General features: G+C 38.2%; 1 protein-coding gene and 1 long non-coding RNA gene across 4 annotated transcripts in view; one reads left to right on the plus strand and one right to left on the minus strand.

Annotated features, from left to right (window-relative positions):
* The window catches only part of NLN (neurolysin), a 146,011-nt gene that overhangs the window by 111,144 nt on the left and 7,584 nt on the right, over nucleotides 1-27,283 (minus strand). The window lies entirely within an intron of this gene.
* On the plus strand, nucleotides 18,138-25,585 carry LOC130458537 (uncharacterized). Its single transcript, XR_008917942.1, has 2 exons — nucleotides 18,138-18,335; nucleotides 24,804-25,585. It is a non-coding gene; the product is annotated as an uncharacterized LOC130458537 (long non-coding RNA).

The following is a 27,283-nucleotide window of genomic DNA, read 5'->3' on the forward strand; positions in this document are numbered from 1 at the left end:
GCAGCAATATTACAACATGCGACAAGCCATAAAACAAAAACATCTCTTTGATTCAGTAATCCTACTAATAGGAATACTCACCAAGGAATACATACCAAAGAACTAATTAAGAGGAAAACAAAGAGTTTCTAGCACAAAGTATCTATAGCTGTATGGAAGTAAGTGAAAAATGAAAAACACAAATCCCACTACTGTGCATATTGAAAGCAAGATGAAACATATGATAAAATACTCATTGTAACACTCTATGGCAGCAAAAATAAAGAAGGGGAATAATAAAGGTATCCAATAATTGGGGGGAGGGCTGAAAAAACTGAGCTATATGATATAATTAAATCTCATGATGTAAGAAATGAAGATAAAGGTTAAAAAAATCAGAAGATCTGAATAAAAGGATATGGAACAAATTCAATGAACATTTATTAAAGGGGCAGCTAGGTGACTTAATGGATAGAGAGCCAGGTCTCTTCAGGAGCTAATAATCTAATGAGGAAGACAATACCTAAAAGGAAGTTGGGCTACTGTAGAGAAACTGTGGTATATCAAAGCAATATATATTATAATGCTATAAAGAATGGCATGTAGGAACACAGATGAGGAACCTGGGGCTAAGAAAGGTTAGGTGAATTTGTTTGGGGTCACCAAGGGTCTGAGGCAAGATAGCAGCTTATAATATTTTTTCCTTGGTCTGGTAGTTCTTGAATTCAGTTATAACATCCCTGGGTGTTGTCAGCTGGGGATTAAGTACAAGTGGTGATCTGTGGATTCTTTCAATCTCCACTTTTCCCTTTTGTTCTAGAATGTAAGGGCAGTTTTCTTGGATAATTTCCTGTAGGATGATGTCCAGGCTTTTTCTTTTGTCATGGTCTTCCAGTAGAACAATGATTCTTAAGTTGTCTCTCCTGGACTGATTTTCTATATCTGTTTTGTGAATGAGGTGTTTCATATTTTCCTCAATTTTTTCATTCTTTTGATTTTGTTTTATAATTTCCTTCTGCCTTGTGAAGTCTCTTGCTTCTAACTGTTGTGTTCTGGTTTTTAAAGACTGAATTTCATCCCTGGCTTTTTGGTCATCCTTCTCCTTCTGGTCTGCTTTTCTTTGGAGGTCTTCTTTCATCTTCTTTGCCTCATCTTTCATTTTCTTTGCCTCATCTTTCATCTCCCTTGCCTCATTTTCAAGCTGATTAATTTTGGCTTTCAAGACACTATTTTCTGTTTCCAGATGACTTATCTTGCTCTTTAAGTTTTTTTTCCCAGTTGCCTTTAGCCTCTCTTAATTGTGTTTTGAATTGTATATTGAGTTCTTCTAAAGCCTGTGTCCAATTTGCTGGAGTTGCTGTGTTTTTGCTTGGTGTTCCGCTGTTACATTTGCTCTTTGTTCATTGCCTGGATAGAAGCTGTCAATTGTAATTACTTTTTTCTTTTTCTGTTATTTGCTCATATTTGTCCCCTTCCCCCCCCACCCCCCCAGTTGCCTGCAGTCTTGCTCTTCTCCTTATGTGCTGGATGTATGGGTTTGGGCTTTTCTGACAACCTTCACCCTTGGAGCTTAGCAAGGCTCTCAGAGCAGTCTGTGGGGGAGGGGTGTTGGAGCTTGAGCTTCCCTGCCCTCTGAAGGCTTGATAAGATTAATCCCAGGAGAGTTGAATTGGCAGAGCTGGCTACATATGCCCTGAGGCCAAAACTCTGGAAAGGAGGGGGCAATATGGAGTGTCTCAGCTACAATAATTGGGCTGGCTTCTTTGAGTTTCTCCTCCAGCTGCCTCCTTGCCGCCTGTGATCAAAGCCCTGAGTCTGGCACAGCTTTGCCCTCAAGGTACTCCCTCTAGACTAGTGCCCTTGCCAGCCAAGAGACTCTAGTCACTGCTGGAGGCTCAGCATTGTAGGTGGGGATGGGGTCCTGGGACCTTCCTTCTTCCTTTCCCTTAAACCCAAGTGTTCTTGAATTTAGGCTTTTTGGGGGTGTACCTTTTAATTTGAGTCCAGCAGGAGGGTTTCTTAGCTCTGTTCTGTTGTTAGATTTGCTTTTCAGTCCCCTAAGAACATTTGGTTTTTAATCAGTGAGTAAGGGTTTTCAGAGGTCTGAACTTTTGTTGCCTCTATGCTGCCACTCCATCTCCTAAATCAGGTCTTCCTAAATTCAATGTATATTCCTAAATTCATATATATTCTATATGAGGTCTTCAGCCTTCACCTCATCAATGACATTATTTCATGCTCTTCTTTCCCAGCATTCTCTTTTCATTGTCTTCCTAATCTTAGCAAATTTGCTTTCATTTTAGCCAAGTACACCACTCCTCCTTAAAGCCCCATTCTTGCTGCATTATTAAACAAGTCTAGGCTTCCCAAAGTCTCTTGTATTAGAATCCCTTGGCCCTCTCCACATTCCTTTTCCCATCTTGGACCCACATGTACTTCCCTACTTATCTCATGCTCATCAGTTTCCTTTGGGTGCTTATCTTACCTCAATTTTTTAGCTTCTTCCAGAGTAGGACTTTATCCTCAATGATTTTTTTCCTGTTAGTTAAATAATTCCTCATATCTGACCTAGTCCAGAGCCCTTCAAATCTGGCCATTTTCTCAGATCTGTCTACAATTAATGTATTTATCTTGTCTAAACTCCACCCCATCGCTGAAATGCAATTATTCTGGACATGTACTTTCTGCTGATGTTATTACTAAAGACCAATGTTGACTCGTGTCCAAAACCCAGAGGAACAATTAATTCATACAGTATGCTTATATTTACTCTTCTAATCTCAAAGGTAATTATAGTTGCTTAGTAAACAAAAATGTGTTGGTATTATCTAGAGATTCACAAATTCTATATATTTCAATGCAGAGATCCTGGTTTAGCTAGTACTTTTGTAAAAAACCGAAATAGTAGCAAACACAAAAGGTTTCACCAAAGTAAATAATCACCTCTGAGAATACAATTGTAAACATAACCACAGTGTGTTAATTTGCTAAATTGCTCATCAACCTAATGTATTTTTCTATATAGCCAAACACAACAAAAAAATCTGGGGACCTGCAGTGAGAAAACCTGAGTCTGAATCCTGGATTTGCCACTAATTTATTTGCCACTTTAATCCAGGGTAAATTACTTAACCTTTGTGGGTCTCAGTGTCTCTGTATAAAAAGACAGGAAATTGACAAGTTGACCCCTAAAAGTCTCTTCTTGGAGCCATTTCTTATTATTGGGGGGAAAGTATGTTCATAAGAATTGCCAATAAAGTGAAAACTCATAAAAAGAAAATGGACTGTGACCCATCTTTGGAGGCCTAGATATTGTAAAGGGGCAGCTAGGTATTCATCTCTGAATCATTTTTTTTAATCTTCAGAGAGAGTTGACACTTTAGAGAGCTCTCAGGACAGTTTCACAGGGGAGTCGGAACATTTCCAGAACAGTTAAAAGTTTATAATTTATATAGTGAAAACCAAATATATTATTAGTTATTATTAAGCAAAAATCTCTTAAACAAGGATCCTAGAATAGGATTATTAAATTTTTAGCTGACATTTACCAAAACATCTATTCACAAATAGTTAAAACTATTTTATTTTACAATTGGTATATATCTCATTTATTGTAAATAATTAACTAAAAAGGGTCAAGGACTCTATGCTCTAGATTAATGACATAATTAAATACTCAATCAATTATGTCTACTGGTGATGATGAAAGGCAGATTCTATATAGTTTAGTACCTGAGAAAGAATATGAAATGCCTAGTCATTATGACCAATGTCTACAAACATACTGTAAGAAAACTGAGAACTGGGAACTCATTTATTAGTCCTCCAACGGCCCCCACTCTCTCTGAGGAAAAATACTGACAGGTGGAAGAAAGGAAAGAGGGAAGAAACAAGCATTTATTAAATGTCTACTATGTGCCAAGCCCTATGGTAAGTGCATTGCAGTTATTTCATTGATCCTCACAACAACCTGGGGAGATAGGTCCTATTTTTATTGTCATTTTACAGTGAGGAAACAGACAAAAAAAGGACAAATGACTTGCCCAGGGTCACACTCAGCTAGTGAGGGTCTGAAGTCATATTTGAACTCAGGTTTTCCTTACATCAAGCCCAGCACTCTATCTACTGTGCCACCTAGTAGTCCTCTGAGATGGCAAGATGATTGGTAATGGGGTTTTTCATTCAATTTTTTCTTTGTCTGAATCTGTGATTTCAATGGTGTAGGAACTCCAAGGAAAGAAATTCCCTCTACCAGCACAAATTATTATTATTATTATTTTGCAGCTCAGTTTTAGAGAGTGGCCTGGCATGCTAAGGAAGTATTTGACTTTCCTTGAATTACACAAACATATGTGTGTGTGTATGTGTGTGTGTGTGTGTGTTTGTCTCACTTTATATATATATATAATCTAAAAAGTGAGACTTGAACCCAGAATTACCAGTCCCTGAGTCTGGTTCTCTATAGATATGCAATCTTTCATTTCACGTTTAATGTGAACCTTTTGATTTGGACTTGTATTGATCTTCTTGCCCTTGGTAAAAAGAGCAGAAGAGACATTTCAGAGATATTTTCCAATTCTAAAGTTATGATCCTCTTTTGTGAAGGGAGCTGTCTACAACTAGATGGTAATTTTATTTATATAATAATAAATCACATTCTTATACTTTGATATTAAAAAAGTGATTTCTAGCACTTTCAGTGCCTGGCATCTTTGAGGCACTTAATAAATGCTTACTGATTGGTTGGTTGGTTGCAAAAGAACATAAACATCAAACTAGGCACCAAAACTGAAGAAAACATGAATGGCTCAGAGGTGAAATAAGTTACTAGGTCCATCATGAGAGTTCAGAGATCATTCCTGAATGCTATGTGTTGAAAGTGAAGTGGTAATAAGTCACAAATGTTGAATGAAACAACCAAAGAAAAATAAGACTAGAGCCAGACCTAAGAGAAGTCTTACAGATAGACCACTTGGTCCAGAAACCTCATTTTCTAGGTGAGGAAACTAAAGTCTAGTCAAGTTAAATGATTAGTCTAAGGTTACACACTCACAGGTCTGAGACAGGACATGAACTCTGAATTCCAACAGAAAGAGAGAAGTTCCTTCTATTTTATTATGCTTTACCTCAGTTAAAAAGGTCCATGTAACCGCAAAGAAATAAAAGAAAAATAAAAAGGACCCATCTGTAGAAAAGTATTGACTTTGTGTGTGTGTGTGTGTGTGTGTGTGTGTGTATGTGTGTGTGTGTGTGTGTATGCCACATGTTCTGATAAAGAATTGAAAGCTAAGGGAGTGTCCATTGATTAGGGAATGACTAAAGGTATATATATAAATGTGATGGAATATATTGTGCTGTTACAAAGGATAAAGGGTACACTTTCAGGGAAACCTGGGAAGATTTGTATGAATGGCTGAAGAGTGAAGTGAGCAGAACTAGGAGGCCAATTTTTGTAACAATGCCATTATTGTAAAAACAAATAACTTAAATGACTAACTCTGATCAATGACATGACCAACTACAGTTCCAGAAGACTCATGATGAAGGATGCTACTACCTGTCTTCTGATGGAGAGGTGATGGATTTAAGAGTGCAGATCGAAACTTTTTTTTTTGGACATGCCTTTTTCAGTATTGCTTTGCTTGACTATTCACTTTTATTACTAGGGTTTTGTCACTGTCTTTTTTTTCCTCTTTCTTTTTAATGGGATAGTAGAAGGGGAAAAAAGATTTTTGTTAATTGAAAAATAATAGAAAACTTTTTAAAAGTTTGATGCAATAACCTAAGTCTTGCTCAACTGTTCAGATTTACTCTGTAGCAACAGTGAAAAATAGGTCAGAGGTGACCTAGTTCAGCTATCCCTGAAGCAGTGATGTTCTCTATACTATTGACAAGTGATCTTCTATGTTATTCTTGACAATATCTAATGAGGGGGACCTCACTATTTCAGAGTCTGTCCATTTCAGTTTTGGAAATCACTAAATAGCAAGTTTTCTCTTACGTATAATTTCTTTACAGATTGTACATTTTCAATATACTTTCAATGTACTTTCCTGTAACCTCTACTTACTTCCACATGTTATGAACTTTCTTTATCTTATTTCTTTCTTTTAAACGATCTTTTATTTTACCCTCCTATATATACTTATGCAATTCCTTTTCTTCTTCTTCTTATATTTCTGCTCTAAAATAGAAGAAAAGAGGAGAATTATCCACATAATTGAGTCCTGGATCCATACCAAGATCTAAAACTTTTATTATCTTTTGAGACTTGTTCTCAAGTGTCCCAGAGGCCAGCTTAGCAGTTAAATGGCACTTGGATTTCCTAAAAAGTCTTCCTTCAGCAATTTCTTACTTTAAATTAATTTTTTATTGATCTCTTCTGTTTTTATATCACCTAACTTTCGCCTTGTATCCCTTTCCTCTCCTCCCACTGAGTCAATGGGACTCATATGACAAACCATTTACTTTAAAAAGAAAAGAGGGAGAAAAAAAGAGAAAAAGTGAGCAATATATCGAAAGTTTGGGAATATATGCAATGTTCCACATTCATGAACCTTCCATTTCTGTAAAGGAGTTGGAAATGTCTACTAATATCTCTTCTTTAGGGCCATGCTTATACTTTGTAATTCTGCAACAGTCATTTATGGTTAATTTGTAGTTAATGTTCTTTCTATTTACATTGTTGAAGTCATTCTAGTATATTATTTTCTTCATTTTGTTTTGTTTACTTTGCTGTGTATCAATTCATATCTTTCCACACTTCTCTGGATTCATCATACTTGTTATTTCTTATGGTAAAATAATATTCTATCATATTTCTGTATCACCATTTTTCTAGTCATTTCTTAATCAATGGACATCTATTTTATTTTCAGTTCTTTTCTAACATAAAAAAAACTGATTAAATATTTTAGCATATATCTTTCTTTTTATCAGTTTACCTCTTTGGGATATAATAGATGCCTAGTAGTAGAACTTCCTTGGTCAAAAGGAATGGACATTTTATTAGTCTTTTTTTTTCTTGAGGAGGCATATAATTCCAATCTCCTTTCTAAAACTGTTGTACCAATTCACAGTTCTACCAATGATTTAAAAATATGTCTGTTTTTCCACAAAGGGCAGCTAGGTGATACAGTGGATAGAGCTCTGGACTTGGAATCAGGAAGACTAATCTTCATGAGTTCAAATTTGGCTGGAGACAATTACTAGCCATGTGACTTTGGGCAAGTCATTTAACTGTCTGCCTGTTTCCTCATCTGTAAAATGGGCTGGAGGAGGAAATGGCAAAACACTCCATTATCTTTGCCTAGAAACCCCAAATGGGGTCACAAATAGTCAGATAGAGCTAGCTCAGCAACAAAATTTCTAGCAACTTAACAATATTTAAACTTTCATTCATATACCATAAGAGATATTTTTGTGTTGTAAGAAATAGTAAACATGAGGAATTCAGAAAAATGTGGGAAAATTTATATGAACAGATAAAGATCAAAATAAGCAGACCAGAGAAAAAATATACATAATGAAAATAGCAATGTAAATAAAAATATCACTAAAAGGAAGTCAAGCTAAAAAAGTCAAAAATCTAATTATTAAAAGGAGTCCATAATGCCAGGGGCTAGGAGGCCAAATTAGTCTGTTTTTTTTTTCTTTAAACCCATACCTTCCATCTTGGAATCAATACTGTGTATTGGTTCTAAGGTAGAAGAGTGGTAAGGGCTAGGCAATGGGGGTCAAGTGACCTGCCCAGGGTCACACAGCTAGGAAGTGGCTGAGGTCAGATTTGAACCCAGGACCTCCCCTCTCTAGGTCTGGCTCTCAATCTACTGGGCTACCCAGTTGCCCCCCAAATTACTCTGTTTTTAATTATCCTGAGTAATTTAAAAACCAACGCAGCTTCTGGAGAACAGATAATGAAACAAACTTGTCCACTAAGAGACTGAATATGTTGTCAGACTCCATCATGGATTCAGATGTTTTTGCTTAGTTTTTCTTTGTCACCAGGAAGCTTCCACAGAGGGAAGGGTTGAAATGATAAAACACATCAATAAAACAACCAGAAAGCACCTGGGAACAATGGAATTGTTCTTTAGGAAAAGGAAGGTAATAGCTATGAGGAAATTAATCTGGGTAATGATTTCCCTTTGAAAACATAAAGAGGAGCAAAAGCAAGAAGGAGAAATACATCTTAAAAATTTTTTTATCTCTATTAAAAACATTTCCTATGGCCATCTCCTTAGGGTTTCATCAGGGTATTAGCACTAGGTAGCATTCCTATGCCCTTATCAGGCACTAGCCCACCCTCCCCCCCCTTCCAGCCCACAGTTTTTTGCCTGTCTGTCTTATGCTTTTTTACTAATCTAGTTAAATCTTGGGAGGGAGGGATAGAGGGAAGAAGGGCTTTGTAGTACTTAACAGGTCATCTCTCTAGAGCCAAGCATATTGTGCTTTACATAAGAGGGAGTTCATAATTCCAGGGGCAAAGAGACCAAATTAGTCTGTTTTTTAACTATCCTGAGGTTTGTTGTAAGGAACCAAAGAAATCAAAAGTTGTGTCTGTACAAACTGGTAAAATACTGAGAGATTGGATGAAGCAGCAACAACCTGAGAAATCCACACACCAAGAATATTTCATTAGTTGTTAATAAGGAATCTGTAATGGATGAATTGGAAATTCCCTGCTCTTTTGCTGATGTTGCTTCCACCTGCTGGAATAGGAAAGCACCTCATTTATTTGAAGGCTTACTGAATACTGGAAAATTACATAATGATCAATTCTTTGAACCAAATGACAGTGGTGAATAGGGGAGAGAGCACAGGAGTCAAAGCCTTTGGTCTCAAATCTCTCTCTTTTTTTTTCCACGAAATCAAACATTTGTTCATTGTACTAGGGGATAGGGATACAAAGACAAAACTTGGAAATAGTTTTGAAATAGTCCTTAATTATTTAATAAAGTGAGAATTTATGCAATTCTTATGCTAAGGAATTATATCCTAATGCTTAGGTCTGAAGTCCTGAAAGAGACAAAGGATTTCCCTTGTAATAGGAACCCAAGAGGCAGCAAGCTGGATAGTAGGTGATGGATATAGAGTGCCAGCCTTGGAGTTGGGAGAATCTGAGTTCAAATTTGGCTTCAGACACTTACTGGCTGTGTGACCCTGGAAAAGTCACTTAACCCCAATGGTATAGCCAGGAAAGAAAGTAAACAAAAGAAAGAAAAAAGAAAGAAAGAGTAATGTAACTGCATATTATTTACATAATAGTCAGATTTCAAGGGTGGGTAATGACTGTGTATTACCATAGGTATTATCTATATATTTTTAACTATTTCTCAAAATCTCATTACATACATATGCATTATAAAATAAGTTCTTTAGCCATTTTTTAAAACCCTTATCTTCCATCTTAGAATCAATACTGGGTATTGGTTTCAAGACACAAAAGTGGCAAGGGCTACCCAATGGGGATCAAGTGACTTGTCCACAGTCACACAGCTGGGAAGTGTCTGAGGCCAGATTTGAACTCAGGAACTCCCATCACTAGACCTGGTTCTCAATACATCCATCGGCCTTCCCATTAAATTTTTTAATGAAAGTCTTTTAAATTTGATATCAGGTTTAAGTACATGTCCTTTCTAAATTCTATTATAAATAAGAAAAGGAGGATTCTCCCAAAACTTTTACAACAGAAGTCACTCTCAATATGTATTATGTAGTAAGGGGACAGGTCTCTTGATGACGTAGTGAGCAGAAATCTGGACCTGGACCCAAGAAGATCTCAGTTCAAATCTGGTCTCAGATCCTCACTGGCTGTGTGTTCCTGGACACCCTTAATCTCTGTTTGTTTCAGTTTCCATATCAGTAAAATAGGGAGAATAATAGCCACTGCCTACCAGAGTTGTGAACAACAAATGAGATATTTGAAAGTGCTAAGTGTAGTGCCTGATACTTAAGTAAGCATTATATAAATGTTAGCTAATAGAACTCCACTTCCCACAATGCTCGGGCAAGGAAATAATTTCTAAATAGAAGAAATCCTTAGGATTTCATTTTCCATGAAACTTTTTTTTTGGATGTAGGTGATGCTTTGAGAAGCAGTTGGTGTGAGAATGTTCTAAGAGGTGCTAGGTTTAAATGATGGAGAGGCTGGAATGGGAGAGTAAGCCTGAGAGAGGAGTCAAGCCAGGGTTGCTGCTGTAGCGCTGAACCTAGGAATCCCAGCAGAACACTGACAACCCACAAAACAGACAGGCAAATGCTTGGATGTTGGAGGTGCTTTAGCTGCTAGAAGGAACCACAGAAGGACGAGGATTCAGATCAAATAAGTTATCCTGCTATGACATGAGCAGGATTGCATGAAAATCTAAACTCCTACCCACCAGAGTATGAAACTGTAGGAAAACGTTCTCTGTTAGGGAATGAAAACTAAGAATTTTTCTGCTGATTTCCTTATGTTCTCCTTCTTGGTCCACTCTGCAGGACCTGAGTCTATACCAAGGGTCTGTAACCTTTATTTGTGCCATGGTCCTCTTTGGCAGATTCCTGCTCAGAATAATATTTTTCAATTTCATAAAATGACATACATAGGATTACAAAAGAAATGAATTGTATAGAAATAGTTATCAAAATATATTTTAAAACTAGTTCGTGACCTCTGGTCTTCATTGGTGCGTTATCTGTGTTTCCATTAGGAGGGTATTAACTGAAAATCTAGACCTGAGCTGGCTTGAAGTTCCTCGTATCACAAGAAGATACAGGTTCAAGCCATGAGAGCTTTAATTACTAGACATATAATCACAAATGTGAAACTATGTCCAGGTGGGGCTGATACATAGCAACAGAGAAAAAGAGAAAACACCTGAAATAAAACAGAAATGTTTACACTTTCACTTTTATTGAGTTGAACTTAAGAATTCTAAACAAAAAAGTTTTACAGTCCCAAGTGATGACAAAGGAAAGAAGCAAAGAAAAGCCCGTTACCCTTAAATTGAGAAGTCTTTAAATGTTAACCCAACAGTTTCCTAGTTCAAACAGATTCTAGAGGCAGCTAGATGGCACGGTGGGTAGAGTTGGATTAAGAATAAGGATGTCATTCATTTAAATCTTCCCTCAATCATGTATAAGTTGTGTCACGTACAAGTCTCTTAACCTATCTCAGGGTCAGTTTCCTTATTTATAAAATAGCAATAGTAAGAGCATTTACCTCCCAGAGCTGCTGTGCTCAAATAAGATCATGTGGTGTTATGAGGAAGAGATAATGCTAGTAAGAGGGATGCCGGTTTGCAGAGGACAGAGGCATGAGACCTGAAGATGCAAGATTCTGGAATGCTGAAAGGAAGGGTTCAGCTGGAACTCGGGCTGTTAGCTGGGGGGGGGGGGGGGGGGGGGGCTGACTGCAAGTGGACCTGGAGGGAGTGAAAGCCAAGTACCTGGTGAAGACCTTGGGTTTCTGATCCTGTCCTTGTTGCTGTGGCCTGTGTTTCCCTGGAAGAAGATCCTGTTAACCTGAAGCTAGTCTGAACCAGCACCCAGCTAGCTGCACTGTCTGTAAGCAGAGGTCTGAGTCCAGTTGGATCTGGGACCCACCCTTGGGTCCCCGTCTAATCTGTCAAAGACCAGCACCTCTAGTAATACTCAAGAGAGGTTTGGATAGTGCAGGTTAGTCAGAATACGGTCTGGGTTTTAGGTTGGAGAGGATAGGGTGAAAATTATAGAACAGCAAGATCTCTGAAGGCCCTTCTTGCAAAGGCTTAGATTTGGGGTTTATTAACTAGTAGGAACTAGTGACAGGGAATCCCTTTCCCTCCCAACCTCTCTGTGGAAAGAAATTAAATCTTTCATTGACTGTGTACCATTCTGTGATTGAGTAACCTGTGTGCTAGGTCCAGACCAGGCTTTGGCCTGTCCAGTGCTAACTGCTGGGTACCTTCAACCCACGGTGGACAACCCTAGCACTGGTCCAAATACTCAGGTGGTCCCTCATGTGATCAGTTCTACCAAACCCACAAATACAGTAGATAAAGTACTCTTCAAACATTAAAGCAATATATAAATGCTAGCTATTATTATTTAATTAAAAACCCATATCTTCTGTCTTAGATTCAGTATTGTATATTGGTTCCAAGGCAGAAGAGGGCTACGAAATGGGGGATAAGTGACTTGTCTAGGGTCACACAACTAGGAAGTATCTGAGGCCAGATTTGAACCCAGGACCTCCTGTCTCTGGGCCTGACTCTCAATCCACTGAGCAATCTAGCTGCCCCTAGCTATTATTATTATGAATGAACATGACTCATAAATTCTACAATTTAACCACATAACCCCCCCCCAAACAAAATGAAAAGATAAATGTTGCTTCCTTAAGAAATCAATAATTGTTCTTCATTCATTAGTAAAGAGCTAGGTCCTCATGCTTTGAAAACTACAGCTGAAGCACACTATTACACAAATGCTATTGCTTCCAACTTCATTTTTCCCATAGAGACATTATATGAATTTGGGAGGCTTAAATAGAGGTCTTAGAATTGATTAAGCATTTAGGAAAAGAAAAAAATCCTCTTTAATGACTCTCTGTCTAGCTCAATATTGCTTAAAATCTAGTTTTCCTTTCAAGTCGATAACCATTTATTTATTATCTACCAAATACCATTACAGGCACTTGGGATAAAATGAAGAGAAAAAAAAAAGAAATAGTCCTTGCTATCAAGAAGCTTACATTCTATACTTCTGTGCTATGAGAAACCACAGGAGAAAGGTTTCAGAAAAACCTGGGAAGATATATATGCTCCCATGCAAAGTGAAGTGAGCAAAGCTAGGAGATCAAATGACACAGTAATAGCAATGTTTTAGTATGATTAATTGTGAATGACGAAGCCATTCTCAGCAATACAATGATCCCAGATATGAGGAGCAGGAACCTATAATGTGGTGGACTCCTCTCACAAAGATATAAAATGAGCTGAGGTAGGAAGAAGTCTGCCCTATTTCTTTAAGGCTGAGGAGACCCACACTTATAAGCTATCCCCCAAAAGGCTATAGAATAATGCAGATAGATAGGATTGAAACAATCCTTGTTTTTATTAGTTAAAACCCGCTTGAATAATTAGGAGAGCCTGTGAGCCTCCATTTTCTTGGACTTGCTTACTGGCTGTAACACTTGTAACAGTAGCTTGTGAGTACCTATTCTCTAGAGCCAGGATGGTGAATCTATGGCACAGGTGCCAAAAAGAGCATTCAGATCCCTCTTTGTGAGCACACCTGTAGTTGACTACCAGAGTTCTTTACTAGAAAGCCAGAGGGATTGGGGCAGAGCTGCTCCATTCCTCCTCTCCATAAGTCTGAGGGTATTCCTCACTTCTCCACCCCTCTGCCCAGCAGCCAATGGGAGTGCTTCCTCTCTCCCGTTTCTGGGAGGGGGAGGGCTCACATAGGTGCAGTGGAAATGGAAGCCTGTTGAGTCTGTGGTGAAGGTAGAGTTGGAGAGGAGTGAGATCTGAGGGGAGCATAGCTCTCAGTGTGGTATGTAGCTGGAGGGGAGCAGAGTGTTTGGCCACTCTCCTCCCCCTCTCCACATGCACCTCTCATCACCACCACCCCTCCCCTCCCCCTCCAGCAGCCCAATGGGAGTGCTTCCTCCCTCCCCTGGTCTGGTGTAAGGGATGTGTGGCACTCAGTCTGGGGGGGGGGTGGCACTCCATCTCTAAAAAGTCTGCCATCACTATTCTAGGGGGCAGGTGGGGGGGGGGAGATGATACCTTTAAAGGACAATTATTCAACTGTTGCCCTTTCAGGGTATCCAATTGTGGTCTTGGGGGAAAGTCAGAGGTGAGGAAGGAGATAAAAATGTACTAACATTTTGTTATTTATTAACAAAATAAATAAGAATACAATACAACATAGATAATGTTAATTTGTGGTTTTCTAAGCCAATTGCTACCTGTAGGGATCCCTTTCCATTGTGTTTGACAATATTACCAATAAATAGAGTCCAGATTTCTTTGAGAGACTCAGATAAGGGGGATTTCATTCCTGGAATGTTCTATCTCTAACAGTTGGGTTGTTCTTTTTGTTGCTGATGTTCAGTTATTTTCAGTCATGTCTGATTCTCCATGAAACCATTTAAGGTTTTCTTGGCAAAGATACTGGAGTATTTGTCATTTCCCTCGCCAGTTCACTTTTACACAAAAGGAACCTGAGGCAAACAAGGTTAAGTGAAGAGAAATTCCATTTTAAATCACCCTAGGGGGCAGCTGGGTAGCTCAGTGGATTGAGTGCCAGGCCTAGAGAAAGGAGGTCCTAGGTTCAAATCTGGCCTCAGACACTTCCCAGCTGTGTGAGCCTGGCCAAGTCACTTGACCCCCATTGCCTAGCCCTTACCACTCTTCTGCCTTGGAGCCAATACACAGTATTGACTCCAAGATGGAAGGTAAGGGTTTAAAAAAAATCACCCTAGATGATATAAAATACTTAGGAATCTATCTGCCAAGACAAACACAGGAACTATATGAACACAACTACAAAACACTCTCCACACAATTAAAACTAGATCTAAACAATTGGAAAAACATTGATTGCTCATGGGTGGGACGAGCTAACATAATAAAAATGACAATCCTACCCAAATTAATTTACTTATTTAGTGCCATACCCATTGAACTAACAAAAAACTTCTTTACTGAATTAGAAAGAAACATAACAAAGTTCATTTGGAAGAACAAAAGATCAAGGATATCCAGGGAAATCATGAAAAAAATGCAAAGGAAGGAAGACTTGCAGTCCCAGATCTCAAATTCTACTAAAAAGCAGTGGTTATCAAAACAATTTGGTACTGGCTAAAAGACAGAAAGGAATAGACTCGGGGTAGATGACCTCAGCAGGACAGTCTATGATAAACCCAAAGATCCCAGTTTTGGGGACCAAAACCCACTTTTTGATAAAAACTGCTGGGAAAATTGGAAGACAGTATGGGAGAGATTAGGTTTGGATCAACATCTCGCACCCTACACAAAGATAAACTCAGAATGGGTGAATAACTTGAATATAAAGAGGGAAACTATAAGTAAGTTATGCTAACACAGAATAGTATACTTGTGAGATCTTTGGGAAAGGAAAGACTTTAAAACCAAGCAAGAGCTAGAAAAAAAATCACAAAATGTAAAATCAACAATTTTGATTACATCAAATTAAAAAGGTTTTATACAAACAAAACTAATGCATCCAAAATTAGAAGGGAAGCAACAAGTTGGGAAACAATCTTCATTACAAAAACCTCTGACAAAGGTCTAATTACTCAAATTTATAAAGAGCTAAACCAGTTGCACAAAAAAATCAAGCCATTCTCCAATTGAAAAATGGGGACATGAATAGGCAATTTTCAGTTAAAGAAATCAAAACTATTAATAAGCACATGAAAAAGTGCTCTACATCTCTTATAATCAGAGAGACGCAAATCAAAACAACCCTGAGGTATCACCTCACACCTAGCAGATAGGCTAACATAACAGCAAAGGAAAGTAATGAATGCTGGAGGGGATGTGGCAAAGTTGGGACATTAATGCATTGCTGGTGGAGTTATGAATTGATCCAACTATTCTGGAGGGCAATTTGGAATTATGCACAAAGGACACTAAAAGACTATCTGCCCTTTGATCCAGCTATAGCACTGCTGGGTTGGTACCCCAAAGAGATAATAAGGAAAAAGACATGTACAAGAATATTCATAGCTGTGTTCTTTGTGGTGGCAAAAAATTGGAAAATGAGGGGATGCCCTTCAATTGGGGAATGGCTGAAGAAATTGTGGTATATGTTGGTGATGGAATATTATTGTGAATAATAAAGTGGAGGAATTCCATGGAGACTGGAATGACCTCCAGGAATTGATGCAGAGTGAGAGGAGCAGAACCAGGAAAACATTGTACACAGAGACTGATACACTGTGATACAATTGAATGTAATGTACTTCTCCATTAGTGGCAATGCAGTGATCCTGAATAACTTGGAGGAACCTATGAGAAAAACCACTATCCACATTCAGAGGAAAAATTGTGGGAGTAAAAACACTGAAGAAAAACAACTGCTTGAATACATGGGGTCAAAGGGTTGGGGATGTAGACTCTAAATGAACATCCTAATGTAAACAGCAACATGGAAATGGGTTCTGATCAAGGACACAAGTAATACCCAATGAAATTGCACGTTGTCTGAGAGAAGAGTGGATGGAGGGGAGGGAGGGAAATAATGTGACCAAATAATATTGTAACCAAGGAATAATGTTCTAAATTGACTAAATAAACTTATTCAAATGGAAAAAAAATAAAAGGGAAAAAACCCAAGATTAAGTGACTTGGCCAAGGTCACACAGCTAATATGTATATGAGGTCAATTTGAATTCAGGAAGATGAGTCTTCCTGACTCTAAACCTGGCTCTTTATTCACTGAACTACAAAGCTGCCCCAGATTCTTTTTCATCCACCTAACATCTGCCTATCTGCTACTTTCTACTCAGTGTTCCCAGTTTTACTTTTTATCAGAGGTCCCCAAACTGTGGCCCCCTGAGGCCATTTATCTGGCCCCCACCGCACTTCCAGAAGGGGCACCTCTTTCATTGGTGGTCAGTGAGAGGAGCACTGTATGTGCTGGCGCTGCAAAGTGAGGCATCGCTCACATACAGTACTACTTTCGGTGACATCATCCTTTGTGTGGCACTTTGTTCTGAGAGTAACTGAACAAGAACGAGGAGCTGCACAAAGGATTATGTGGCTGCACGATGGAAGATGTCAGTATGGTGAGCAGCGATCTGGGGGTGCCGGTGATGGACCTGTGCAAGGTGTGACAGGCCCATCACAGCCAGTGCTGCAACCTCCGCTATCCCAGACAGCGGTATATAGATTTGTTCATGGTTACTTTTATAGTCCATCCCCTCAATGGTCTGAGGGACAGTGAACTGGCTTCCTGTGTCAAAAGCTTGGGGACCCCTGCCATTTATAGTCATAGAAGAACAAGTCTTCCACAGACTATCTTCCTTTCTTAATTTTTTTTCTTGAGGGCAGCTAGGTGAATCAGTGGATTGAGAGACAGGTCTAGAGACAGGAGGTCCTGGGTTCAAATCTGCCCTCAGATACTTCCTAGCTATGTGATCCTACCCAAGTCACTTTATCCCCTGTCAAGCCCTTACCACTCTTGTATGTCAGAACCCATATGCCATATTGATTCCAAGATGGAAGGAAAGTTTTTTTTTAATTATTTTTTATTTTTAAAAAAATTCAGAATTCAACAAACATCCAAATAAATATTTTCATGCAGAAAATAGACTAAAAAGAGTATTATACAAAAAATTGTGTATATTTTGCTACATACAATTTGCTTTTCCTTTCAAGGAATAATAATAATGAATAGTATTTTTAGTGTTTTAAGATTTGTAAAGTGCTTTACAAATGTTATCTCATTTTATCCTACAGGCAGATGGTTGCTATTATTATCCCCATTTTATAGATGATAAAACCGAAGTAGACAGAAGTTAAGTGACTTGTTCAATGTATCAAAGTTGTCTTTGTTTATATTTCCTCTAGCTTTTCTCCTGTTCTCTCTCCTTTCCCTTTAAAAATGCTTGAATGACCTACTTTTCCCTTTTGGCAATCACTACTCCTTCTCTGTCCCTTACTTTCTTTTCCTCTACCCAAAAATTTTTGGAAAAAAAAAGACAAGCAAAAACAAAACTTTTGCAACAGATATGTATGGTCAAGCAGAACAAATCCCTGCATTGTCCCTAACAGGACATCCTTTTAATTATTTAAAGACAGATGCCATATCTCTTCTCTCAATCATCTTTCCAGGCAAACACAGCTAATAGGTCCCTTTAATAAAAAGGTCCTTTTTAATGATTTCCAAATAAAATTCATTGTTTTAAATATAATTTTACCAAATAGATCATTGGTGTTACATTAATCTATAAATTAACTTGGAAAGCATTGAAATTTTTAGTATATTTCCCCCTATTTCTAATATTTGGCTTTGTACTATGATAAAGGATGAAAAGGTTTGCAATTTGCAAAACTGTTGCAAAAACTGAGAAATGCAAACCTGAGGGAATGATTGACAGTAGCATGTGACCAAGGGTCACATGGGAGCCTGAGCCTTGGGATCTGGGAAGATTCTGTGCCCAACAGTTTGTCTTCTCAGAGTCTGCTCTTCTGGAATAACCTTGTTTGCTCTCCTGGAAGGACCTTGAAGAGGATTTTGCCTGTGATCAATGGAGGAAGGAGTTTTTCTGGATCTGGCTGCTGGCAGCATCAGTCTGCACTTACTTGGACATCTAACAACTTAAGATCCTGCTCTATTTCATTTAGACTCCTGATGTGAGATTGGGATATTTGGGAAGTTACGGTTTTAGTTTAGTAACATAGTTTAGTTAGTTATAATCTTTTCAATTAAGCATAAGAATATTCCTAAATCCTTATTCCTTTCCTACCCTTCCCAAACAATAAATCAGAATTTATTTATGTTTTCCTCTTGTGTTTCCCTTACCCCAAATCCGACCTTAACAATTTTGCAAATTGCAAACCTTTTCATCCTTTATCACAGTACATACTAAATGTTTGTTGAACTTCATATTAATGTCATTGAGGCTGATATGGAAGAGTGAGGTAGAATGTGAGCTATATATTACTTGAGAGAATGATCCTGAGATTGGTAGATGACAGCAAAAAGGATAGAAAGTATATTTTCTTGGTCTTGCCATAAACTCCAACTGTTTACTTTTTGAGGTTGTGTTTCTTCAAGATGATTTTGTTCATTTTTCTTACACAATGTACACTTCTTGAATGTATAGATTTTTTTCCTCCTTTGTATTTGAATTCGTAGCACTTAGCACAATGCTTGGCACCTAATAGGTGCTTAAAATACCAGATGATCGACATCTATCAAGCAGCAAGGTTGGCCTTGGTTTGACATACTTGTCATATTTTTACAGATTTAGAGATCTAAGGGACTATACAGGTTATTTATTCAATGCCTTCCTTTTACAAATGAGGAAACTGTGTTTCTGGGATGTTAAGTGATTTGTCCAAAGTAATAGGACTGGAGCCAAGATTTAAAATCACTATAAAACAAATGGCCAGCAGATGACATTGCTTTGCACCTACTAAATGTTTGTTGAATATTGATATTTAATATGTAAGAGTGGGATAGTGAGGTTGAATGTAAACCATATATTAATTGAGAAAATGACCTGGAGGTGACAGCAAAAAAGGATAGAGAAAGTGAGATACAAATAGATTTAATAGACCTCAGAAGAGGACAGTGGTAACGGAATGCTCTAGAAGCAGCAGAGAGGAACAAAGAGTACGGTGACCCCTCAGACTAGTGCTGTGAATTTATAGTCATGAACAGAGTAGATTCCAAAGGATGTGGTGCTCTTCATTAGCCCAGTTTTCATTAATGTGAGGAGGGGAAATAAAAGTTGATATAAACATTTGAAAATGTTGAGGAATTTATGAATAGTAGAAATTCAAAAGGAGACAGTGGAATGGGTTATTTGGGACTGTGGTGCAGCAAGGGAAGAACAGGAGTGAATAGAGAAGAGGTACAGGTGAGGAGGAAGCAGGCCAGGTGTGTCTCTCACAACTAAGGTAGTAAAACTGGAGCATGGAGGAGATTAGGGGACCAGGATGGCAGGGTATAGATTAGCAGAGCATGCTCCCTTGGGAGACACTTGTTCCATAGAGATTTGCAGAGTGAACCCACCTCAGCACTGGAAGTAGAATTCACAACATTAATATCTGAGCCTGCATTTCTAAGAATTTTCTTCAGGTATATTTCTGACTCTTGCCTGAGGGGGCAGGGGCTCTAGAGTGCCCAGAGGGTTGGCAGGTCTCCCCAGACTGCCATGGAAACTCAGGGGCTGAAATGTCAGTCCAGGGAGCGGTCAGGCTCAGGGACAGCTGCTATTGTCCAAATTATCCATTTCTGTCATTCAGCTAGTCTAGTCAGGGGCCTGGGAGCATCTCCTCCTTTCCCAATATGACACATGGCTGAAATTCCCAGACAGAAAGGCTAAAGATCCAACATAGTTTAGCAATTCTAGCTGTTTCACAAAGCTCCTTGATCCTTTGTCATCTTTTTGTTGCATATACAGTTGGATGTGTGTTGTGCCCAATACCAGACTGAGTTCCTGGAGTTGCCTTTCTTTGTATCTGTCAGGGCAATGTCTGGCTAGGAGGCCCTCATGCTGTCCTAGGACGCTGGGCATAGTCAGGCTAGGGGCAAGGAAAAGAGATTCTAAAGGGAGAGTCAACCCTTAGAGTAGGCAATCTATGGTCAGGGTTGAGCATAGAGCAGGGAAGGAAGGAAGACATGAAGACAAGGGATGAGATAGGAAGATCCAGAAGAGGCACAAGAGAGGAAGGAGAGGGCTCCAGAGAGCTCATTTTGGTCCTCAGAAGTCAGAGTTTGGACAGAGCTGATGAGGTCTAACATGGGGCTATGACAACAGATGGCAAAAGTAAGTGAGCGAAGCAAGCAGTTGAGGCTAATGAGAAGAGAATGGAGTGAGTTGAATGACTTGAGTGTGGATGTCATAAGGTGGATTTAAGAAGATAATGCAAAGAAGTAGTAGGCTGTACTGCGGAAGAAAAGTCAAAAGGGGAAGGTGTTTTGGATGCTGTCGAATGGGTGCTAAATGGTTAGGCTTTGTCTTGGATAATAGGAAGAATCACACTCTACTGAGTTATAGGAGAGGTCCATTTCAGCCAAAGAAGTCAGGACAAGTTTTACTGAAGATTTGATACCTGTGATGAGTCTCAAAGGAGGAAAACAATTTTGACAAGTTGAAATGGAAACATTTCAAACATGGAGGGCAACCTAAGCAAACTCACAGAGGCAGCAACAACACCTCCAGTTTGGGGAAATGTTTGTTAACCAGTTGGGCTGGAAAATGGAGAGCATGAAAGGGAGAAAGAAGAAAGAGGTTCAGAAAAAAGTAGGTTGGAGCCAAATTGTGGAGGGAGTTAAATGTCAGGCTAAGAATGTAAGTGGTAGAGACAAAGAGGAGCTAATGAAGATTTCTGAGCAAGTTGGGAAATGGTAGATCTGTGCCTTGGAAAGATCACTACTTTGGCAGCTGGGCAAAGAAAGGACTGGGAAAGGGAGAAAGCAGAAGTAATTAGGGCCTGAACTAGGGTGCAGTCACTGATGGGAATAAGGTTATGGGTCAGTAGGATATTGCTGGGATACAACCAATAAGACATGGTAAGGGACTTTGTGTGTGGGAAAGAAGAGTGAAGAATGACTAAGATTTTGAGTCTGGATACTTAAAAAGATGGTGGAGCCCTTAGAAAAATGGGGAGGAAGAGAAGGAAGACAGGAAAGGAAGGAAGGGAAGGATGGAGGAAGGGGGAAGGAGGGAAGGAAGGAGAGAGGGAAAGAAAAGGAAAGGAAGAAAAAGATGGAGGGGAGGAAGGGCTATTAAATTTGAGGTCCCAGGGGACTCTCACATCAAGCTACCCAGTAGGACATTTCCTATAACTACAGGCCATCCAAAGTCACATGGATGTTTGGCAAGTCACTTGACCTGTCTGTTCTTCTCAATGTATAAAAGGCCCAGATGACCTCTAAACTCCTTTCCAGATCTAATGCTATAAAAAGTAAAAAGCAATTATTATTTGGAACTAGAGCCCAGAGGAGAGATTAGGTCTGGATACCCAGATCTGCAGTATAGAGGTGATAATTGAACTCTTGGGAGCAGAATGGATGAGATTACCAAGGGAAAAAGCTTAGAGAAATGAGTAGAAGGCTTACAGAAGGAAATACATATAAGCAGGGAAGAGGTAAACCATATATTATGTACTTAAAAGAAAACATTTATTAGGTGCTTAAAAAAAAAGAGGAAAAGGCCTAGGATAGAATTTAGGGGAATATCCACTCTTAGAGGATGAGAAAAGGATAGTAAACAAGCAAAAAACAAAAAGGAGTGTGGTCATAGGACAGAAAGGTCAGAGAAAGAACCAGGAAAGGAGAGATTCAAGGAGGAAAAAGGTAGTCAACACAGTCAAATGCTGTAGAAAGGTCAAAAAGGTTCAGGATTGAAAAGAGTCCATTGGATTTATTAATTAAGAGATCATAGAAACTTTGTGACCTTGGGCAAGTCATTTAACCCCAATTCCTAGTCCTTATTAATCATCTGCCTTGGAACTGATATTTAATTTTAATTCTAAGAAAGAAGATCTGGGTTTTTTATTTTATTAAATTTTTTTTAAATTTAATTCATTAATTTAGAATACTTTTTCCATGGTTAATGATTCATCTTCTTTCCCTCTCCTCTTCCCCCCCCCCCCCGAGCTGATGAGCAATTCCACTGGGTTTTACATGTATCATTGTCCAAAATTTATTTCCATATTATTAATATTTACAATAGAGTGATCATTTAAAGTCAAAATCCCCAATCATATCCCCATCGAACCATGTGATCAATCATATGTTTTTCTTCTTTCTTTCTACTCCCATAGTTCCTTCTCTGGATGTGGATAGTGCTTTTTCTCATAAGTCCCTCAGAATTGTCCTGGATCACTGCATTGCTGCTAGTAGAGAAGTCCATTATATTCGATTGTGCCACAGTATATTTGTCTCTGTGTACAATGTTTTCCTGGTTCTGCTCCTTTCACTCTGCATTAATTCCTAAAGGTCTTTCCAGTTCACATGGAATTCCTCCAGTTCATTGTTCCTTTTAGCACAATAGTATTCCATCACCAACAGATACCACAATTTGTTCAGCCATTCCCCAATTGAAGGGCATCCCCTCATTTCCCAATATTTTTTTTTGCCACCACGAAGAATGCAGCTATGAATATTTTTGTACATGAATTTTCCCCTCTTATCTCTTTGGGGTACAAACCCAGCAGTGCTATGGCTGGATCAAAGGGCAGACAGTCTTTTATTGCCCTTTGGGCATAGTTCCAAATTGCCATCCAGAATGGTTGGATCAATTCATAACTCTACCAGCAATGAATTACTGTCCCAATTTTGCTACAGCCCCTCCAACATTTATTACTTTCCTTTGCTGTAATATTGGCCAATCTGTTAGGTGTAAGGTGGTACCTCAGAGTTGTTTTGATTTGCATTTCTTTAATTATAAGAGATTTAGAACACTTTTTCATGTGCTTATTGATGATTTTGATTTCTTTAACTGAAAAGTACCTATTCATGTCTGCGTTAAGAAAAAAAGATCAGTGGTAACTTGTGGGGGAAGTTTTAATATAGTGATGGGATTAGAAGATTCCAATACTTTGCACATAGAAATAAATTAATATATTTTAAAGGAATTGAATGGGAAAAGTGAAAGCAATGTATGTGGCCTTTTTCTGCATAAAGCCCCTTAAACATTGAGAGAGTGTCCTAAATGAGGTCCAAAAACACTTACAGACATATAAAAGAGTTAGAAAGACCTGAAGAGTTCCAGTTCAGTGGCAGTTAGGTGCTCCAGGGGATTGAGAGCTAGACCTAGAGATGGGAGGTCCTGGGTTCAAACCTGATCTCAGACACTTCCTAATTATGTGATCCTGGGCAAATTGTTTAACTCTAATTGTTCAGTCCTTACCATGTTCTGTCTTAGAATTGATACTAAGATAGAAGGTTAGAGTTTAAAAACAACAAAAAACAATTTGTCCACATAATTCCACAAATTCTCCACTTCAGTCATATGCTGACCCTTAAACCTCATTCTCTCTGAGAATTGTTTTATTGCCAAGAATCAGAACTTTGAACACGACTTTCTAAGCAATATCTTCTTCCCTCTACTACTCTCTAATGCATACTAATCCTGCTCTTCATTCATACTGACTTTTGGCCCCTTGACTCTTCTCTCTTTTCCCAGTTCATCTCTTCCACTCTAGCTATCATTTGTTCCAACCTAGCTTTGATTATATAATCTAACACTTTAATGTTTCACCATTGTCCTAAAATACTTTGCCTGCATTCTTCTGCTGTCTTCTACCAGCAAATGCTCATCCCTGGGTAATGGCAAAGGTCATATTGTCCCAGGACTACTAAGCATTGCTGGACAGTCACAAAATGAGATGTTTCATCTGCTACAAGTTTATGGTAGATAACGATAGTGGTGGTGAGAGGAAAGGAGACTTGAGAGACCCTGGAAGCTCATTCAATCTCTGCTCCTTCACCCTCTGATTGTCTGGTTCTTTTCCAAACCTCTATTACAAGGAGGCTAATCATGTCTTCATTCCTTTCTAGCCTGAACTTCTGACTCTTCAAACCTTCTTCATCCTGCCTCTACAACCAGCTATTTTAATTTTTACCATTTGTTCTGTCTTGCTCACTTTTTAACGTAGCCAGCTAGTCTTCTTCTATTGTATATTTCTTTGATCACATTGTTCACAATGCTTTTCTTGTATAATTCTTGTTTGAATTATGTTGTGGTCACCCATGCCCACCAGGAATCTATTCATTTTCCCTTTCAGGTGGCTGTCAATCTAGGTTCTTCAGAAATTGTCTATTATTTGGAATCATATATTACCTTAGAATGATGGTGTTTAAAAGATGAGGTTCTTTATACAAAAATATAAGAGCTCCTTAATTTTTTTTTCAATTTTTTTTTCTGTTTATGTATTTCATGTTCTTTCCCTCCCTTCTTACCCCCCCACTCCCAGATCCAATAAGTACTTCCACTGGGTTATACAAATGTTATCACTTATACCAATTTCCATATTATTCATTTTTGCAATAGGGCAATCTTTCAAAACCAAAACCCCAAATCATATATCCATATAAACAAATTACAAGTCATTTGTTTTTCTTCTGTGTTTCTATTCCCACAGTTCTTTCTAGGAGCTCTCTTAATGGTGGCAAAGAACTTGAAATTGAGAGGCTGCTTATCAGTTGGGGAATGGCTGAACAAATGGTGGCATATGATTGCGAAAGAATGCTACTGTTCTATAAGAAATGATGAGCAGAATTATTTCAGAAAAACTTACATGAACTCTACAAAGTGAAGTCAGCAGAACTTGGAGAATATTATGCACAGCAACAGCAATATTGTTTAATGAACAATTGTGAATGACAGCTATTCTTACCAATACCGTGATCCAAGACAATCCTCAAGCACACATATTGAAAAATACATCTGCCTCCAGAGAAAGAACTGAAGGGGTCAGAATACAGAACAAAACACACTATATTTTACTTTCTTTCTTCATTTTATTTTGAGTTCTCTTCTACAAAATGGTTAATATGAAAAATGTCTTACATTATTATATATGTAAAATATATATCAGTTTGCTTGCCATCTCAGAGGAAGGAAGGATTAGAAGGAGAGAATTTGTTTCAAAATTTAAATAAAATAAATGTAAAAATTGTTTTTAAATGTAATTGAGGAAAAATTAAATATTATATAAGAAAAAAAGATAATTCTTTATATAAGGAGAAGTTTGGAGTTTTGTGCCTGGCACATTGGAACAGATGAATAAATCCTTGCTGAGTGAGTGATTGACTAAAACAATCATGCAATTTCCAAAGGGAATCCAGACTACTAAAAAAACTTCTGCTTAATTCTAACTTTAAGTCTATCTGAAATATCTCTAATATACACATATCAAATCCATGAATTCTACAGGTTTTCTAATCACTGGGTGGTACAGTAGATAGAATGCTGGTCCTGGAGTTTAGGGAGACCAGAGTTCAACTACAGCCTCAGAGACTTACTAGCTGTGTGACTGTGAGAAAGTCACTTAATCACTGTCTCAAGTTCCTCGGCTGTAAAATGGGGATCATGATAGTACCTGTCTCTCAGGGCCACTGTGAAGATCCACTGAGATAACATCTGTACAGTGCTTAGGATAGTGCCTAGCACATAATAAGCAGTAATAATAAGCAAGCAATAAATTATTATTCCCTTTCCCATTCCCCTAGTAAGGCCAAACTCGGGAGTTATTATGGATTTCACTTAGTAGGCTTTACAAATTTGGGTGCTTGATGCAGTCACTACAATATCATCTGTAAACAGAAATGTCCAGAATAGACAGATGTGTCAAGTCAGCCTCAAAAACTCTCCATTGTTGCCCAAGTATGTTAAAATATAATTAGATGGGAAATACTTAATAAAATACAACAGAAATAATGTTAAACTTGTGGTTTTGTGAGCCAACATATCACCCAAACGTATCTGTTTCCATTTGAGTTTGATACCACTGATCTAGAAGATCATACTAGCTATAGAAGGGGTTCTTGCATTTTTGGGGTTATGGACTCTTTTTGTCTTTTGGTGAAACCTATGGATCCCTTCTTAGAACAATGTTTTTAAATGCATAAAATGAAATGTGTAACACTACAAAGGAAACCAATTATATTGAAATCTTTATCAATATATTTCAAAAACAAGTTCATGCTCTCTAGGTTAAGAATCCTCGATCTGCAGAGAATCCTTCTATGTCAGACCACTACTATGAGTCAAATACTTTGACAGACTGATGTTAATAATTAGATGGCCATCTTTCCTGGACCTTTCTTCAGTTTTTCTTTGCTACTATTTTCTTTTGATTTGTCCACAAAAACATGAAGATCTCTGAACTTTTAGAAAAGTCTCCCTTTAATTGTTCAGCCTCATTTACTAGTGACTTTCTAGTGCTAATACAGCCAAATGTGATTACACAGCAACCTACTTTCTCCTTTCTCCTTTTGCCATATCATTCATGTCTTGAATTTTTTTCTTCAATTCTACTTAGAATTTATACCTCACTTTTAGTTCAGTTTAAGTATTAACTCCTACAAGAGGTCTTTTCTGATTCCTTTAATACCTGGCACCCAAATTAAAAAAGAAGAGCACAAGGGCTGGGCACTTGGGGTCAAGTAATTTGTGCAGGATCACACTGCTAGGAAGTATCAGAGGCAAGATTTGAACCCAGAACCTCCTATCTCCAGGCCTGCTTTTTACTAGTTGCCTCTATAAGTAGACTCTTAATATATGTTTGTTGATTATGAGAAAGAATGTTATCCACATACAGAGAAAGAATGGTGGGAGCAGAAACATAGAAGAAAAACATATGATTGATCACATGGTTCGAGTGTATATGATTGGGGTTTTGATATTTTTCTACTGTAACTATAACATGGAAATAGGTTCTGAACAATGATACATGTATAACCCAGTGGAATTGCTTATCATCTTGGGGAGGGGAGAGGAAAGGGGGGAGGAATCATAAATCATGTAACCATGGAAAAATATTGTAAATTAAAAAAAATGTTTGTTGAATTGAACTTCCTGGCATTCCACAATCTGGCCCACCTTTCCAGTCTTAAATTC

Source organism: Monodelphis domestica, chromosome 3 (assembly GCF_027887165.1).
Source record: "Monodelphis domestica isolate mMonDom1 chromosome 3, mMonDom1.pri, whole genome shotgun sequence".
Classification (NCBI taxonomy): domain Eukaryota; kingdom Metazoa; phylum Chordata; class Mammalia; order Didelphimorphia; family Didelphidae; genus Monodelphis; species Monodelphis domestica.